This window comes from Heptranchias perlo, chromosome 5 (assembly GCF_035084215.1).
Source record: "Heptranchias perlo isolate sHepPer1 chromosome 5, sHepPer1.hap1, whole genome shotgun sequence".
Classification (NCBI taxonomy): Eukaryota; Metazoa; Chordata; class Chondrichthyes; order Hexanchiformes; family Hexanchidae; genus Heptranchias; species Heptranchias perlo.
In genome coordinates this window covers 137,807,564-137,820,262 of record NC_090329.1, presented here as the reverse complement: position 1 = coordinate 137,820,262, position 12,699 = coordinate 137,807,564, and the positions used below count along the sequence as shown (strand labels likewise).

General features: G+C 39.9%; 1 long non-coding RNA gene across 2 annotated transcripts; it reads left to right on the top strand.

The window, feature by feature from the left end:
- The first annotated feature begins 838 nt into the window (after positions 1-838).
- On the top strand, positions 839-8,552 carry LOC137322132 (uncharacterized). Of its 2 annotated transcripts, XR_010962969.1 has the most exons (3): positions 839-942; positions 1,159-1,397; positions 5,671-8,552. It is a non-coding gene; the product is annotated as an uncharacterized lncRNA (long non-coding RNA). The 2 variants fall into 2 exon arrangements; XR_010962968.1 differs by having other exon boundaries at positions 839-1,397.
- Positions 8,553-12,699: the final 4,147 nt, after the last annotated feature.

The window sequence follows — 12,699 nt, the reverse complement described above, 5'->3', positions numbered from 1 at the left end:
CCAAAATAAAGTTCTGATGAAGGAAGTGGATAACAGGCACATTTCCATCACCAGCCAGGGAAACTGCATTGGGACAAGGGTTTTTTGGATGAGGAGGGGAGAGTTCTGCTTTTGAAACTGGAGAGGAACGGAAAGGTCAGTCATCCAACTGGCAGAGGAGCGCCACTCCACGGGTCACCCAGTGATTGGGGGGAAGGAGGGTAGGGAGATTGACCGCAGTTACAAAGTTGGTTGAGTGACCGGTGTTAGAGAGAGTCCCAGCTCGGAGTGATGTCCTGTAGAGGGGACACTCGTAGTACATGTCCACTGATGGTCTCTCCGACACCAGTTCTGGTAAGCCCGTTTCATTCGCCATCTGAAAGTAGAAATGGAGGTGTTAAAATCCCATACTGTGGAAAACTATAAGTTTTGCCTGACTAAATTGACTTTCTAATACACTTAAACCATAAAGCTGACCATATTAATGTAGAAATACTGAACCATAAAAGAAGCAAAGCATGATGGAATAAGTTGACCATGTTAGCTGACCAGCTGAAAATAATGAGAAGCTTGGAGTGTTCACTTTCCCAGCAAAGACACACCGAAGGACTATTGTCTTTGCTTATGAGATAACTGTCTAACTAACAGAAATTAATGACCACATATCCTTGAGACTAGGACAGTCTCTACTGATAAGGGAGCTGTGTTGCTAGAGCAACGTACCTTTCCCAGATTCTGTGAGAGGCCACCGAGGGGGATGGGGGCCTGGGGGGGGGGTGGGTTCCCTGTTTTTGATTGACTAAACACTTGAACCAATGAGATTGTACATGGACGCCTATATTCAATGAGAGACAGACATTACTGAATTAAGTGTATAAAAAAGAAAGCTAAATCCTTTGTCTTTCGAAGTCGTAGCCTCAACCTTTGATTTGAGGTGCGCTTCCCTTGTATACAAGCTTCTTGGTAATAAATTCTTACTTGTCTGAAAATAAGTGTTTGGAGTTAATGCATTGTGTATAATACGTAATTAAGTTTTCGACAGTTTCTTGGAGGTCCCACCGAGATTGCTTGTGATCTCCGGTAACTACGGACACAAGTTGTCTGTATGAACCCAGACACACAGCGATTGGATAAGTGAATGCATTAACTGACGTGACTAATTCTTCTGTTTGCCTTTAGGAATTGGAAGGCGATCATAGGAAATGTGTTTCGGATAGACAAGGAAAGAAAAAGGGGACAGAGTGTGACACGCGACAGATTACTCAATATTGTCAGCTGCGGTGTTGTAGTAACGGGCTGAGAGAGAGTAATAACGGAGTAGATCTGTGAATACCGGTGATACTAGGAGTGAAGTTGAGGTTGCTGTATGGGACCGATAGACTGTCACCTCCTAGTGAATAGAGGCGCCAGGAAAAGAGGTAACCAGTTACAGACTTGTTTTTTTTAAAAAAAAATTTTTAGTGTAAAGTTATAATTTGGATAAGCGCAGACTAGATGTTGCGTAATTCGGAAAAGTGCGAAATTTGCAAGTCTGTCGTGGCGACAAACGCAGACTGGTGTGGATGTCATGGATTCGGAAAAAGTGCGAAATTCTGGTTTACCTGAATTAAGTGTTTAGGTAGAAACACTGATAGTGCTCAAGTGAAGGAGCACTTTTTAAAAAAGATCTTGCGTAAGTCAGCTGATTCAACTAAGTGCAGACGTTTCTCTCACGCACCTAGTCTGAGCTGGTTAAGGTGGCTGTAGAGAACACATGACGTCTTGTCCAATCAGCTGAATTATCAAGTATAGAATTGTGATAGTTTAGATAGGCCTTGATTGTTGTGTAATTACAGTGTGGAGGATTGTGTAAACTATAAGCAGAATCCCTCCAAAGGGAACACCTGCTGCTTACATGGACAGAAACTTTGGAAAAGAAACAACTGACGAGTTGATAGTTTGGTCCAAATGGACCAGAACTAAGAAATATCCTTTTCCCAAAGACGGTACATTTAATATGGATAGAATTAAGTGACTAGAAAAATGTTTAAAAGACAGAGACCCGGAAAAGAAAGGGTCCTTTTGTTTTGGTGTACTGTCTCTTTAAAAAGCCTGTCCTGATTGTGAGTGTTTTTTTCGGTGTCGTGGGCCACGCCCCCTTCTTACTGCGTCTTACGTGTTTTCTTCTTTGTGTGATGTATGTGTTTTGTCTTGTGTTTAATTCTGATATTGCTGAATTAAAATTGGAGTTATTGAGGTTAAGTGACCTATTAAATTCTGGTTCTTATAAAATGTGAGCATGTCAAATTCCAGACATGGGATCTTCTAAAAAATTGGCATTTTGAATTTTTTATCTTGTGATTGGCTGTGGTTAAAAAAAAAGAGGTTAAAAAAAAATTAACGAGACAGATAAAAAAAAACAACTATCTGGTATCACCGAGATAAAAGTTAACCCTTCCAAGGACACCGACATCTGTTTTCAATTCACCAAGACAAAATGAGGTTTAATTGTAAAAGAAAAGGTAATTCTTTCAATCTGCACTTTATAAGTTACAGTTGCAGGATGATCTCTAGTTATAAATTAAACTGATCTTCGAAGCATTTTGTGCTATTGTGATTGATTAAACACTATGATTAAAATAAATCTCAAAAATAGTGTGCAAATATATAGTGTAAAAGCAATCCATAAATGTAAAAAGAAAATCAGTCAAACCTGTGTGAAGAGAAATTTTGATTGTGGAAACTTAATCTCAGAGGGAGAAGTATCGAATTACTGTTACACGAGAGAGCAAGTTAATGTTAACACCTTCCAGACTGTCATGCCAAGAGCAGTTCAAACAGATAGAAATGACCCAGTCGGTTGAGAACTGTCTGAGGCTAACCATTACACAGATGAACATGAGGTAACAATTGGTATAGGTTAGAATTGGAAGTCCATTACTTGAGCTATGTACTGACACAGGGTACTAAACGCCTATCAGTTTTACCCCGCCACAGTATGATAAGGAAGTTCGACAAGTTCGGGGCTATTCACGAATAGTAGATACAATACAAGATCTGACCAAAGAGGGGAGACCTTCCCTGACAAATTATATAACTCGCATTGAGAATGCTAAGAAAATTCAACAATTATATCAACACCTCCTAACTCAAGTGTTAAAACAAAGAGCGACATGGAATGGAGGTGGACATCGTAAAAAGAGATAGATTTGTACATCTTGAAAACACAGAGATTAGGACTTGGAGTTAGAAATTACAGTCTGCAGTCCTACGTACATCTGTATGTGGGAGAGACAGTGTTTATTTCAGACAGGCTGCGTGCTCCAGAGAGAGAGAGAGAGGGACTAGGCAATTTCTCTCTCCTGTTTTGTTTTCTGATTTTGTTTCGGGTAAAGGGATTATTCCTTTGGATAAATAAATAATAAATGATGATTTGACAAATTAACCCCTTGGGCTCTCAAGAAGAGCCGCAATGGATTTTCTGTGTTTCTTTTAAAACAGGTGTTAGGGTAAAATTTGGGCTGTTGGGTTAAAGGCAAAGATGAAGTGACTATTGTGTGCATGGCGGCGGTCATTGCCCCAAGACCACACCGAAATGCGCTTTGTGCAGACCAGACTAACCCTAATTAAAAGCTTAAGCATAACACTTGACTACTAACAAAATGGACTCTACTAAACAAAATGGATTCTGTGACTGTGGGAAAAGACATTTTAAAATGCTGAGTTTGTATGTTCAGAAAACTGACTTACAGTCTGGGAATACAAAAGACATTTCACAACGAGCTGATAAAAACTACAAACCAGACTGAATCGACAAAGACCATACTGTCTGAAGGTGATAACAGTTGTTTTAATGTGATTGGAGGCCCGCAGTTGCTGTGCGGGTTTAATTGGTTAATGTGTAAACTAGTAAAGACTAATGATGTAATAGCTACTGAAAATCTGTATTTCAAATGTATAAAAAAGCGTGACAACCATTTTGAAGTTGAGAAGGTGGCTGCGTGCGCTGCGGAGCGTCCAGTTCTTCTCCCAAAGTACTTTGTCCAATAAACTGCATGTTGAATCTTTAAGTCTGACTCCGAGTGGTGATTTTCCCACAACACAGGTGACCCTGGTTTTTTTTTTGAACCACGTGAGTGTTGATGGTGCAGGATTACCAAGAGTAGTTCTTTGACATAAAATGGCTTTACAAAGTTACGGTGCAACCTTTGCTGGAGAAATTTGGTGCAGGAAACGATCCAGTGGTGTTAAAAATTTAAGACTTTAGCTGCAGACATCAGCAGATACCAAATGTCACAGCGTGGTGATATCAACCTGATTCTCTTCTTTTGAAAACATTTTGATTTGTTTTGTTTTAACCCATTTATTGTCTTCCGAGACAGAGTGCTCGAGGTGGGAAGATATGGGAGTTACATCCAAAAGTAATTACAAGTACTTCTGTCTCTACTATAAAACCACAAAGCCTGGACATAATATGTTTCTGAAATTGGAATCGATAAGAAAAATTTATATGAGTTGCTATTCAAGCACTCGAGAAAGGAAAAATTTACTTGTAATTTAAGGGGATAATCAAATTATATTTAAAAATAAAAGAAGTCCAGTCTAAATGGTTCCTATTGAATGCTGTGTATCAAGGAAGAATTCTTTTCGAGAGGGAAGAGAATTTTACATTGACAAGTCCTGTCAGTCCAACAATACTGCTCTCAAGTTGGGATAATTGTGAAATGATAGAAGGGACTCGGGCACAATGTAGTGGGATATTTTGGGAAATGAAAAGCGGTTCAAGAAGAAATTACGTAAAATAAACACATTTTGGGATATTGGAGCTGACTGTAAATATTGTATCGGACAGTAACATTGATTTAGCAACATTAGATCAAAAGGTCAGAGATTTAGGGTCTCGCATTAAAGATATATTTTAAAATAAATGAAAATACAGATAAGGAATTGTCTAAGGATCAAATACTGATCATACATTTGCACAGGATAGCTACAGTGCTAGAAACACATGCCCAAACCATTAATAAATTAATAAAAGAGGAATATAACGTATCTTAGCAGGCGGCTGCTAATGACATCTGCAGTACATATGGTAACTGGATTGTGGAACAGACACGAGAGAACCTAGCCCAGATACAGGCAGGGGAAGTACCCTTATGGATAACAAATCAACAAACTGAGGGTGAGCCTGACCTGTGGGCAGGATGGAGGTGGTACCTCCAAGCGGCTGCTAGCAAACAAGAACATCACCCCTTGCCAATTCAGGGCAATGGTGCGAGTGTACCCCACTCAAGTGGAGTGTAAACCTGATGGAGGAGGGCTCCTAGGGTTGGTACTAGTATTACTGGTGATGGCACCCGAAACCCCAGGGACGAGAGGTGTAACAAGTACAGAATATTGGGGTAGTGAAGGACGGAATGCACATATCCCATCACAATATGTTACCATATGCTGGAAAAATTTTTTTTTTAAAGGGAATTTGGCTGGAACAAAATTAAAGGGATGTGTTACTAGACATGCTGTCACTGTATGTCCACGTAGTGTTGGACACAGCCCAGAAGCACAGTGTGGGTTTAACAATACCGGTACCATGGAGGCCCTAGAGGCGGATCTAAAACCCACTTAAGTGGCATATGCCGGAGAGGGCGAATACTGTGTTACAACTAATTTGAAAACGTTTAAATATGCCAATCTAACTTGTGATATTTTAAGTCCAGAATTCTACTCCATTTCTGAAGTCCCGGTTCGGATTGGACCCGAGGAACTGGTAGAGATACACCGGCATAACCTCACCACCTTACAAGTTTCTGAGAATGTCAAAAAGGACTTAAAAGAATATCAGGACACATTTGGGTATCTGACACCCCTGTTGCCTAAATACTTGAAAGCATTGCGAATGGAGATACGCCTCTCCCAGAAGGTTTATTATAACCTACAACAGGACAATAAAAACATTAAGCGTGACATTGACCAAATTAAAGTCACCACTTGGTGAGATGACCTCTGGAATTTTGGACTGAATATACAGATCCGTCTTTGGATTAGATTAATTTCATATGTATTAGTCGTAGTGCAGTTTGTTGCAATATAATTCTTGATTTTCATTGCATGTAAATAATGTAAGCAGAGAATGAAGGGTTTGGCAAAGGTAGTAAAACAGAGCCTGGGTGAGAATGTCCCCATTGTCTCTGTGGTTTCAACTAAGAAAACATCTTAATGGTACCAGGAGTAGCACCCGCTGGGGTAAGGTGCATGTAAAAGGGAAGACAATCATAGTTTGATAGGATTATCAGATGCTCTGCCTCTCTTCCACCCGGACTGGTGGCCAACACGAAGGGAACCTGGTTAAGATGAGGTACAGCATCTAACGGGATATTGTAGGGATAAAATTTGGATTAAGGGATATAAAGGGGTGGGTCCCAATCTTGAGTTCAAAGGTCAGGCCTAGAAGTTGATTAATTAACCCATAAATCCCCATACAAGGACCCCGGCGTTGGCATACCAGCCGAAAAAAAAAACTGACTGATTAATTAAACTGTTATAAGAGACTGTTGCAGCATGGCATGTCCTAAACTTTTAAATCAAATGAGAATAATTGGCTCGGCATGCCTGATCGTGTGGGTGGGAACTGGCATAAAACCTGCTACAACCCCTGCTGCAAGTAGACTCAATCGTGTTTCAAGGGAACTGCATGTCAATATTTTTTATACATGTCATATATGTATGCAAAGCGTCAAGGTATCTCTGGTTGCTGGGTGTGCTCACATATCCCAATTCAATCCAAGGGAGGCATTCCACTCAGACCAGTCCCCCTAACTTCCCAAGAAATAGCACAGTGGGTAATAAATCAAATTGAAATTAATGGGAACAGAATGCGAGATAGTGGCTGGATGAGTGCGAGAACAAATAAGACAATGTTTGTGAGAAAGCAATGGAAGGAGCACACAATCACAACAAAATGTGAAACCAGATTTCGGGGGTGGTACCAACCTAATTACGATCAGACCCATAAACCTCCTTTTCGAGTCCTTACAAATATACCAAGAACTAATGGAGCAATATGTTTGAGTAAGAATTCAGTAGGGGGTGATGTAATGGGATGGAGTAATTGCACTCAGTATATAAATATGACAGTAACCAGCATCAGTAGTACCATCAGATGGAAGCCTTGCACAGGTGGCCAAATTTACATAGATAGAATAAACATAAAGAATTCCCCTGCAATTACTGCGTATAATGAAACCTACTTTATTTGTGGCCACAAGGCATACCCATGGTTGCCTCAAAGATGGGCCGGATCATGTTACTTGGGATATGTGATCCCATATATCTGACACTCATCATCCCTGCCTCAATATCCTGCTGGGCAACGAGTAAAGAGGGTAATTTCTGAGGCTGACCGATTCTGGGCTATTGCTTTCCCTAGGTGGGGAGTGAGCATGGTCACCAGAGAAATTATTAAATTAGCCAATATCTGGGAAATAGTTGCTAATGATATGGCAGAAGCCTGAAGGAAATAAGCGCAGAAATGATAGCCATTCGTACGGTCACCTTACAAAATCGTATGGCCCTTGATTACCTATTGGCAGAGAAAGGAGGAACATGCGCACTAATTGGATCTGAATGTTGTACCTACATACCTGATAGTTCAGAGAATATTACTAATTTGGCCAATCACATCCAAAGGGAAGTTGAGAAATTCAAGCAGCCCCCTTCATTCACTCTTTGGGGCTGGGCAACAGGATGGCTGGGTTCTATTGGGACTTCTCTAGTTCAGGGACTAGTCATATTTGTTGTTATAATTCTTATAGCCTATTGCTTTGTCAAATGCTGCTGTGTTATGATGTCCAACCTAGGTACACATATAGCGCCCACAAATTTGATGGTGCAAGTAGGGGTGACACAGGATGAGGTGACACAGGAGGAGTTTGAACGTCTGGGTGGAATAATGCCTTATTAAAGTGTTGTCCTTTCATATAAATATATATATATATATATATAGGACAAAAGTGGGGATGTGGAAAACTATAAGTTTTGCCTGACTAAATTGACTTTCTAATACACTTAAACCATAAAGCTGACCATATTAATGTAGAAATACTGAACCATAAAAGAAGCAAAGCATGATGGAATAAGTTGACCATGTTAGCTGACCAGCTGAAAATAATGAGAAGCTTGGAGTGTTCACTTTCCCAGCAAAGACACACAGAAGGACTATTGTCTTTGCTTATGAGATAACTGTCTAACTAACAGAAATTAATGACCACATAACCTTGAGAATAGGACAGTCTCTACTGATAAGGGAGCTGTGTTGCTAGAGCAACGTACCTTTCCCAGATTCTGTGAGAGGCCACCGAGGGGGATGGGGGCCTGGGGGGGGGTGGGTTCCCTGTTTTTGATTGACTAAACACTTGAACCAATGAGATTGTACATGTACGCCTATATTCAATGAGAGACAGACATTACTGAATCAAGTGTATGAAAAAGAAAGCTAAATCCTTTGTCTTTCGAAGTCGTAGCCTCAACCTTTGATTGAGGAGCACTTCCCTTGCAGACAAGCTTCGTGGTAATAAATGCTTACTGGTCTGAAATAAGTGTTTGGAGTTAATGCATTGTGTATAATAGGTAATTAAGTTGTCGACAATACCCACAGACATCAGTAACTAACACCGAAATTTCAAACATCGGTAACTAACACCGAGAGTTCAAACATCAGGAACAAACACCGAGATTTCAAACATCAGTAACTGACACCGAGATTTCAAACATCAGTAACTGACACCGAGAGTTCAAACATCAGTAACGAACACCGAGAGTTCAAACATCAGTAACTAACACCGAGATTTCAAACATCAGTAACTGACACCGAGATTTCAAACATCAGTAACTGACACCGAGAGTTCAAACATCAGTAACTGACACCGAGATTTCAAACATCAGTAACTAACACCGAGAGTTCAAACATCGGTAACTAACACCGAGATTTCAAACATCGGTAACGAACACCGAGATTTCAAACATCAGTAACTGACAACGAGATTTCAAACATCAGTAACTGACACCGAGATTTCAAACATCAGTAACTAACACCGAGATTTCAAACATCAGTAACTGACCCCGAGATTTCAAACATCAGTAACTGACACCGAGATTTCAAACATCAGTAACTAACACCGAGATTTCAAACATCAGTAACTGACACCGAGATTTCAAACATCAGGAACTAACACCGAGATTTCAAACATCAGTAACTAACACCGAGATTTCAAACATCAGTAACGAACACCGAGAGTTCAAACGCCAGTAACTGACACCGAGAGTTCAAACATCAGTAACTAACACCGAGATTTCAAACATCAGTAACTAACACCGAGATTTCAAACATCAGTAACTGACACCGAGATTTCAAACATCGGTAACTAACACCGAGATTTCAAACATCGGTAACTAACACCGAGATTTCAAACATCGGTAACTAACACCGAGATTTCAAACATCAGTAACTAACACCGAGAGTTCAAACATCAGTAACTGACACCGAGATTTCAAACATCAGTAACTAACACCGAGAGTTCAAACGCCAGTAACTGACACCGAGAGTTCAAACATCAGGAACTAACACCGAGATTTCAAACATCAGGAACTGACACCGAGATTTCAAACATCGGTAACTAACACCGAGATTTCAAACATCAGTAACGAACACCGAGAGTTCAAACATCAGGAACTGACACCGAGATTTCAAACATCAGTAACTAACACCGAGAGTTCAAACGCCAGTAACTGACACCGAGATTTCAAACATCAGTAACTGACACCGAGATTTCAAACATCAGTAACTGACACCGAGATTTCAAACATCGGTAACTAACACCGAGATTTCAAACATCAGTAACTAACACCGAGAGTTCAAACATCAGTAACTGACCCCGAGATTTCAAACATCAGTAACTAACACCGAGAGTTCAAACATCAGTAACTGACACCGAGATTTCAAACATCGGTAACTAACACCGAGATTTCAAACATCGGTAACTAACACCGAGATTTCAAACATCAGTAACTAACACCGAGATTTCAAACATCAGTAACTAACACCGAGATTTCAAACATCAGTAACTAACACCGAGAGTTCAAACATCAGTAACTAACACCGAGATTTCAAACATTAGGAACTAACACCGAGATTTCAAACATCAGTAACTAACACCGAGATTTCAAACATCAGTAACTAACACCGAGATTTCAAACATCAGGAACTGACACCGAGATTTCAAACATCAGTAACTGACACCGAGATTTCAAACATCAGTAACTAACACCGAGATTTCAAACATCAGTAACTAACACCGAGATTTCAAACATCAGTAACTGACACCGAGAGTTCAAACGCCAATAACTGACACCGAGATTTCAAACATCAGTAACTAACACCGAGAGTTCAAACATCAGTAACTAACACCGAGATTTCAAACATCAGTAACTAACACCGAGATTTCAAACATCAGTAACTGACATCGAGAGTTCAAACGCCAGTAACTGACACTGAGATTTCAAACATCAGTAACTAACACCGAGATTTCAAACATCAGTAACTAACACCGAGATTTCAAACATCAGTAACTAACACCGAGATTTCAAACATCAGTAACTGACACCGAGATTTCAAACATCGGTAACTAACACCGAGATTTCAAACATCGGTAACTAACACCGAGATTTCAAACATCAGTAACTAACACCGAGATTTCAAACATCAGTAACTGACAACGAGGTTTCAAACATCGGGAACTAACACCGAGATTTCAAACATCAGTAACTAACACCGAGATTTCAAACATCAGTAACTAACACCGAGATTTCAAACATCAGTAACTGACACCGAGATTTCAAACATCGGTAACTAACACCGAGATTTCAAACATCAGTAACTAACACCGAGAGTTCAAACATCAGTAACTGACACCGAGATTTCAAACATCAGTAACTAACACCGAGATTTCAAACATCAGTAACTGACACCGAGATTTCAAACATCAGGAACTGACACCGAGATTTCAAACATCAGTAACTAACACCGAGATTTCAAACATCAGTAACTAACACCGAGATTTCAAACATCAGTAACTGACACCGAGAGTTCAAACGCCAGTAACTGACACCGAGATTTCAAACATCAGTAACTAACACCGAGAGTTCAAACATCAGTAACTAACACCGAGATTTCAAACATCAGTAACTAACACCGAGATTTCAAACATCAGTAACTAACACCGAGATTTCAAACATCAGTAACTGACACCGAGAGTTCAAACGCCAGTAACTGACACTGAGATTTCAAACATCAGTAACTAACACCGAGATTTCAAACATCAGTAACTAACACCAAGATTTCAAACATCAGTAACTAACACCGAGATTTCACACATCAGTAACTGACACCGAGAGTTCAAACATCAGGAACTAACACCGAGATTTCAAACATCAGTAACTGACACCGAGATTTCAAACATCGGTAACGAACACCGAGATTTCAAACATCAGTAACTAACACCGAGATTTCAGCATCAGTAACTAACACCGAGATTTCAAACATCAGTAACTGACACCGAGATTTCAAACATCGGTAACTAACACCGAGATTTCAAACATCGGTAACTAACACCGAGATTTCAAACATCAGTAACTAACACCGAGATTTCAAACATCAGTAACTGACAACGAGGTTTCAAACATCAGGAACTAACACCGAGATTTCAAACATCAGTAACTAACACCGAGATTTCAAACATCAGTAACTAACACCGAGATTTCAAACATCAGTAACTAACACCGAGATTTCAAACATCAGTAACTGACACCGAGATTTCAAACATCGGTAACTAACACCGAGATTTCAAACATCAGTAACTAACACCGAGAGTTCAAACATCGGTAACTAACACCGAGATTTCAAACATCAGTAACTGACAACGAGATTTCAAACATCAGTAACTGACACCGAGATTTCAAACATCAGTAACGAACACCGAGATTTCAAACATCAGTAACTAACACCGAGAGTTCAAACATCAGTAACTGACCCCGAGATTTCAAACATCAGTAACTAACACCGAGATTTCAAACATCAGTAACTAACACCGAGATTTCAAACATCAGTGACTAACACCGAGAGTTCAAACATCAATAAATGACCCCGAGATTTCAAACATCAGTAACTAACACCGAGAGTTCAAACATCAGTAACTGACCCCGAGATTTCAAACATCAGTAACTAACACCGAGATTTCAAACATCAGTAACTAACACCGAGATTTCAAACATCAGTAACTAACACCGAGATTTCAAACCTCAGTAACTGACCCCGAGATTTCAAACATCAGTAGCTGACCCCGAGATTTCAAACATCACACCGAGATTTCAAACATCGGTAACTAACACCGAGATTTCAAACATCAGTAACTGACACCGAGAGTTCAAACATCAGGAACTAACACCGAGATTTCAAACATCAGTAACTGACACCGAGATTTCAAACATCGGTAACTAACACCGAGATTTCAAACATCGGTAACTAACACCGAGATTTCAAACATCGGTAACTAACACCGAGATTTCAAACATCGGTAACTAACACCGAGATTTCAAACATCGGTAACTAACACCGAGATTTCAAACATCGGTAACTGACACCGAGATTTCAAACATCAGTAACTAACACCGAGATTTCAAACATCAGTA